The sequence below is a fragment of the Pagrus pagrus genome (genome assembly GCF_965226575.1).
Source record: "Pagrus pagrus genome assembly, chromosome: 1".
NCBI classification, from domain to species: domain Eukaryota; kingdom Metazoa; phylum Chordata; class Actinopteri; order Spariformes; family Sparidae; genus Pagrus; species Pagrus pagrus.
The window spans coordinates 38,061,668-38,069,443 of NC_140185.1; positions in this window are offsets into that span (position 1 = coordinate 38,061,668).

The window sequence follows — 7,776 nt, forward strand, 5'->3', positions numbered from 1 at the left end:
TTCTTCATCTTCATCATCTTCTTCTTCTTCTTCTTCTCATTCTGAAAATTCTGAAAGCTTTGTTAGCCCCAGGCTAACACGGCATGCTAACTGCTGTCCACATTGAATCTGTTTAAGATTCATTCTGTCATAACTAACAGAACCAAACCCAGCCGGTTCCTATCAGCTGTGAGCTGGTCCGTGTGGCTGATAGGAACAGATGATCGGACAGTTAGGAGATGTGTTAGACTGAGACTAAGAATGATTTAAGCTCTGGACTAAGTTTTCATTCTAACAACAATAGAAAGCTTTAGAGAGCTGCATGTTTTATCAAAGTGCAGTATAACTGTAATGTTTGCAGTGTGTGATCAGGAACATGGATCTGAACCAGAACCAGAGGCCTCTGCTGTTTCTCATCGCTCCTCCACACAGGAGGAAACATGAACTGAGAACTCTCCCTGAGAGCTGGACCACAACCGAGAGCATAAATCCCTCAGCACGCTCTGTGTGTGTGTGTGTGTGTGTGTGTGTGTGTGTGTGTGTGTGTGTGTGTGTGTGTGTGTGCATGCTGAAGTGAGACGTCACATTTAACCCCATGAGTCCAATATTCAATTGTGCACATTTTCTGTTTCCAGTTTAATATTTTCTGAGTCGACATCATTGTTGCTCTGGGCCCGGTCCAGTCCAAATCAAATCAGCGCATGTTTTCTTTTGAAAGGACACATTAATATTTTCCTTCAGTGGGATTCCCTCTGGTCGGAGCCCAATCTCACTGTAAATCTAATTTATTACGTTCATAAGGTGAGACCATCTGAGTCCAGCGCCGCTTCCTTCCTCTCGCTCCTCGGGGAGCTGGATTAGCTAATCGTAGTTCAATTATCAATAAGTGTCCAGAGTTTGACTTCAGTGTCTCACTGTGGACGTCAGAATCACCGCGGGGATTATTTCATCTGTAGGAGCCACGTGTCGCAGCCGAGCCGACAGTGTGGGTCCAGACTCAGATGTAAGAGCGGCCTCTCTGAACCTGCCGGCTTTATCAGAACCGTTCATATTAAAGTCCGAGTGCTGCCACAGTTTAGATTCTGGATCACAAATCAACAGTAACGAGCCTCCAGTTTGGATCATCTTCTCCGGGTCTGTCTGCTAAAATAACACTTCAGAAATGACACAGCTAGCTTAGCATTAGCCGCTGCACCACACTGCACTGTTCCTTTAAAGGTGTTTTTGGGATGTGTCAGCTGTATCTGTCTGTCCAGAACCAGAACCATTCAATGTAAATCTGGGTTTCATCTGTTTAATAATAGTTGATATTATTCTTTATAATTTGGTCTAACTGAAGCATGTGAGTGTTAGATCGAAGCAGACCGAGGACCGGGCCTCACGCAGGCGCTGGCTGCCTCCCTCTCAGAATAATTAATCAGAGCAAACAGAGGCTGATGTGAAGTCGGGCAGCGCCGCAGGTCCAGGTCTATTCAGGGCTGTTCTGCTCTCTGCAGTCTAAATATTAATCCTGTTGATATCAGCTATGACCTGGATACACACACAAAGACCGTCAGCTGGACGATACGGGTCGCTTTGTGTTTCTGTGTGCTGTATCAGTCATATCACACAGTCCTGTCAGAGTCACGAGTCCAGTTCTGATAAGACCGACTGTCTTACACGCAGATAAAGAGACACTGGCCTACTTCTCTCTCTCTCCCCCTCTCTCTCACCTGACAGGTTCACTCAGGTCACCAGATCAACGTGACCAATCAGATCGATCAGATCTGTGGATGACATCACCTGCTGCATTTATTACCGTAATAATGTGAAGAAAAGCTCAAATGAAATGTGACGACAAACTGTCATCCTGCAGCAAAGAGCTGATTTATTCATGAATAATTTATCTGCTGATTATTTTGTTGATAAACCAGTTTATTGTTGCGAGTGTGAGACGTCAGACGAGAGTGAAAAGAGATCAATGAATCAGTTAATAATCGATGTGACTGGTTTCTGTTGTAAACATCTCGTCGTTCTGTGAGGAAAAACTTGCCCCAAAAAAAAAAAAGCCCTTTTAACAGGGAAAAAAAATGTGGAAGAAACCTCAGGAAGAGCCACAGAGGAGGGATCCCTCTCCCAGGACGGACAGACGTGCAGTAGATGTCGCATGTACAGAGCAGATCAACGAGATCACAATGTATACAATTATAATGGATGGTTGACAGGAGTGAAAGCACATAAAGAGGCATCACAGCAACAACAATGAAATGCACATGGAAATGTGATTACTAGTGATAACAGTAGTAGTGGTTAACGGTAAGGATGGTATGTAGTAATGCATTACAATAATAGTAGTGGAACGTATGTAACAGATGTGACTGATATTAGCGACAGTAGTGGTGGGTGTCAGGCAGGGTCATGGCAGAACTCAAGTCTTCTGAACTTTATTTTTTCTTGCACATTGTTGTGTTTCTTGGCATCTTACCACCAAATGTCAACCAGTGGAGTCGTGTTGAACCTCTGCTGGAGTGTTTCTGCAGAAACTAAACAGTGACGGGCTCACAGAACCAGCTTCATGATGCAGCAGTGGTCACCAACTCCACAGGGAAACTTTATTTTACGAAGCTGTGCAGCTTCTCTCTGGTCCGGCCAGAAAAAAAAAAAAACTGCACTTCTGCACTTTCCTCGAGTACATTTCAGAAGCAGAATCTAGTTTTTACTTGAGTGATTTGTGGAGAGCGAGCAGGAGAAAATGAAGCTCCGTCTGATGACTGAAACCCAGAACGAGAGGCAGAATTCAGCCTCCAGAACATCTCTGGTCACCAAGATCTAAAACTGACACCAGTCACATGATGCAGAGCTACTGTGTAGTTATTTGACTTTGACTTGAGTATTTCGGTCCTCTGCCCTCGACTGCAGACGACAAACAGTAACAGTTATTCTAACCATAACCCTTATTTTGATGTAGTCTGAATAAATATATCTGCATCAGCCAGAGGCGACTCTAGAGTCCGTTGGGGCCCCAAGCAAAAATTCCCATAACATAAGAAGTTTGCTTATTTACTTTCTTCTACCCTAACAGCTTAAAATGATAGAGCCAGCAAATTAATACTATTAATTAATACTATTAATTGGCTGGCTCTATTATTTTAATGGAGTGCTGCTACTTCCTGTCAAGGAGGACAGGACAGCAACAACGTTAGGTGGCACTTTTTTTTTTTTGTAACTTGTTGCTGACCATAACGCGTCCGTGGCAGTGGCCAGGCAGAGAGTCCAGCTGTATGAGGACTCCTCACACAACAGTCCCTCCCGGCTGCAGTTCCTCATCTTGACCGTGCCAAAGCACCCACAGACGGCCCAGTCCTCTGAGGACAGACAGAGGACAGACAGACACCCACAGACGGCCCAGTCCTCTGAGGACAGACAGAGGACAGACAGACACCCACAGACGGCCCAGTCCTCTGAGGACTCTGAGGACTGGGCCGTCTGTGGGTGCTTTGGCACGGTCCCACGGCAGCACCCGCTGCTCGTTGAACAATACGTGCTTTCACAGACAGACAGAGAGACACACAGACACACACACAGACACACACACACACACACAGACACACACACAGACACACACACACACACACACACACAGACACACAGAGACAGACAACGTTTCAACACTCATCAACACAGATCTTCTCTCCTCTGGACTCCTGAACAATGTTTAGAGAGATTTTATAAGAAAACACCAACAGCAAGCGCGCACACACACACACACACACACACACACTATGCTGTCTGGACTCTCTGACCCGGTCTCGGCTCTGAACTGGGCTGAAGGTGAAGCTGTGTCTCCGTCTGACCGTCATGTTTCAGAAGTAGCAGAGCTGCTGACCTTTGACCTCCTGACAGAGAGGAGCTCAGTTAATTAGAGGAGGTCGTTACGTACCGACACCCCGTCTCCACGACAACAGCTCCAGTTTTAAACGTCTTCTTCAGTTTGTGTATTTGTGTCCTCAGGCTGTGAGAGACGAGACGACAGACGGACGGACGGACGGATCAATGTGTGTGTGTGTGTGTGTGTGTGTGTGTGTGACTGTGTGTGTGTGTGTGTGTGTGTGTGTGTGTGTGTTTGTGTGACTGTGTCTGTGTGTGTGTGTGTGTCTGTGTGTGTGTGACTGTGTGTGTGTGACTGTGTGTGTATGACTGTGTGTGTGTTTGTGTCAGTGTGTGTGTGTGTGTGTGTGTGTATGGCGGTAGAATCGTGTCATAATGCGTGCGCACCTATCAACTGAACGTGTCACACGCGCGTGCTTTGACGCCTGTGCAGCGAGCAGCGCCTGACGTGTAATGTAGTTTCCTCATTGACTTATAATGGTCCCCCGTTCACACGCACGTTCACGCGTATGACTGCTGCACGCCGGTAATCACACGACGCGCAGTGACTACGTGTAACATTCATGCGTTTTTATGCGAACGCACACATTAACGCTCGCATGAAGATAATTGAACATTTTTGTCACACGCTCACATGTAGGCGGAAATGACGTGCGCAAACTATGTCACGCGTAACAAGAAGCTGCGTGCGTACGAAGCAGCGTGCGCACGTCTGTCTGTCACTGTTTGACAAATGTTGTCACGCGTTCACACACGCGTGCGGTCGCAGTTTCTGATGTGCGACCGGAAGTTGATCTGCACCGTGCGCAACACACCGCGTACGTGAACGCCTCGCGTAGTTGGCCTTTTCATTTTATTGAAGTGTCGTCAACCAGGGGAGGCAGCAGTGAGCCAGACACTGCTGCCAGAGTTATAAAAGAAGAATGAGAAGGAGGAGAAGTGTTTTTTTTGTTTTATATATATATATATATATATATATATATATATATATATATATATATATACCAGGACGGTGGATCATATATATATATATATACCAGGACGGTGGATCATTGATAAAAGTGCGTGCTTCCCCCGCCCCTCCCAACAAAAGTCCTGGGAGTGTGTTGCAGCTGTTCAGGTGCACAAACCTAACGCACCTCTCCAGCGGTCCCAGCAGTTCTCAATGAACTGATCACCTGCGGGGGGCGTGGTTAACTTACAAATGTTTGTCATTGATTTTGTGTCTTATGTGAGAAACAAAGTAAAAGAAACAGCAACAGAACTCTTTCTCTGTCTTCATGGAACAAATGAATCATGTCATGTAAAAGTCTGTATGTCTGTATCTCGTATTGGATCGATGGCTCCATCTACTGGATGAACATGGAACACAGAACAACTACGCGAGGCGTTCACGTACGCGGTGTGTTGCGCACGGTGCAGATCAACTTCCGGTCGCACATCAGAAACTGCGACCGCACGCGTGTGTGAACGCGTGACAACATTTGTCAAACAGTGACAGACAGACGTGCGCACGCTGCTTCGTACGCACGCAGCTTCTTGTTACGCGTGACATAGTTTGCGCACGTCATTTCCGCCTACATGTGAGCGTGTGACAAAAATGTTCAGTTATCTTCATGCGAGCGTTAATGCGTGCGTTCGCATAAAAACGCATGAATGTTACACGTAGTCACTACGCGTCGTGTGATTACCGGCGTGCAGCAGTCATACGCGTGAACGTGCGTGTGAACGGGGGACCATTATAAGTCAATGAGGAAACTACATTACACGTCAGGCGCTGCTCGCTGCGCAGGCGTCAAAGCACGCGCGTGTGACACGTTCAGTTGATAGGTGCGCACGCATTATGACACGATTCTACCGCCATAGTGTGTGTGTGTGTGTGTGTGTGTGTGACTGTGTGTGTGCGTGTGTGTGTGTGTGTGTGTGTGTGTGACTGTGCGACTGTGTGTGTGTCTGTGTCTGTGTGTGTGTGTGTGTGTGTGTGTGTGTCTGTGTGTGTGTGTGACTGTGTGAGTGTGTGTGTGTGTGTGTGTGTGACTGTGTGTGTGTGTGTGTGTGACTGTGTGTGTGTGTGTGTGTGTGACTGTGTGACTGTGTGTGTGTGACTGTGTGTGTGTGTGTGTGTGTGACTGTGTGTGTGTGACTGTGTGTGTGTGTGTGTGTGTGTGACTGTGTGTGTGTGACTGTGTGTGTGTGTGTGTGTGTGTGTGTGACTGTGTGTGTGTGACTGTGTGTGTGTGTGTGTGTGTGACTGTGTGTGTGTGACTGTGTGTGTGTGTGTGTGTGTGTGTGTGACTGTGTGTGTGTGACTGTGTGTGTGTGTGTGTGTGTGTGACTGTGTGACTGTGTGTGTGTGACTGTGTGTGTGTGTCTGTGTGTGTGTGTGTGTGTGTTGCAGGGTGTTTTCTGGGTGAAGTGTGCACGTTTGGAGGAATCTGCTGCTGCTCACATGAATTATGGGATGGAGGTAATTGCTTCAGCTTGCTGCGCGTCTCTGCTGCTGCGTCGCATTAAACTGAACCATAACTCAGCGGCTGCGGCCTGGCAGCGGGGAGGTTAGCGCTGTGGCTAACGTTAGCAGCAGGTAGAAACCCCACACATGACTGATGAGGTCATACGAGAAGCAGCGAACTCAAACTGTCAGAGCAGTTTTTGTTTTGACGCTCATAAATCAGTGGAGAAGTTTCTCCTGAGCTGAAGGAACCAGATCTGATGCTGCTGCAAAGCATCATGGGATATCCTGCTCTGATATAAACTGCCCAGAGCGACTTCAGCTGTGACGAAGACTCAGGTGTGTTTTAATGAAACTCATGTAATGGAGGTCGTTCAGGTGACAGTCTGAACACAGTCACACACACACACACACACACACACTTCAGCTGTTGGTCCTGTGTGTGTGTGTGTGTGTGTGTGTGCGTGTGTGTGTTGCAGCTGTCTAACCTCTGTACAGCAGAGATCAGTGGGGGGAGGCAGGGGGGTGAACGACTGCCCAGGGACCTTTGAGCAACACTGGAAGCGTGCGGTTCACGTGTCCTCCTCGTCTGTCTGTCCTCCACATCAGGACGGGTCCAGTAAAAAGTGTTAGCTCACAGCGGAGACATGGACGACGTCCAGCTGTCCGTCTCCTCTCATGGAGGGTCAGACTGGGTGAAGCTGCTGCTGCGCTCTGATTGGCTCACAGTTATTAACTCACTGATCCTCACAGTTATTGTTTATTTCTTCTTATTGATCGGCTCAACTGCACCTGTGATCAATGAGGCCCCGCCCCTCCTGAACAGTGATTGGTCGGTGCTGAGGACGTATTACAACACGCTCGCTCTACCTGCAGCTCCAGCGCTGTGGAATGAAGTCGTACAAGTAAATAGATACAAATACTGGAGTGAAGATATGATGAAAGTCTTCAGTCTGCAGCTGAAGCGATCAGAACCACAGACTGTTTTTATTAATGGATCATAATAAATGAAGCATGTTTTATCTGCGTTAGTGAAGAAGAGCAGCAGAAATCGGCACACAGGAAAGTTCCTGTTGTTCAGATCAGGATCAGCGCGATGACCCGAGTGAAGACGAGTGTTGTGGCTGTTTGGACGGATCAGAACCATTGAGAGTTCACTTCAGACTGTGGAACCGGAGCAGAGCTAAACTCTCCTCCTGCTGCCTCTGCGAGCTATCAGCTGTGGTCAGGTTTGGTTATGAAACAGCTTTTGGCAGCAGGTCTGGCAGAGTTGCTCAATCCGCAGCCTTTCATCACCACAGCTCACAAATTAAACAGAGCTGATGGTTCTGAGATAAAACTAATCTCAGGCTGATCTGCTCAATCTCATGTTATCTGCACACTTGGCAGAGGAACGCTCTGATACGAGCGCGGCTCGTTGTCATCGTACCACCCTGTCTGACCTTCGTCACCATTAAACTGGAGTCAGGCTCTTTTAT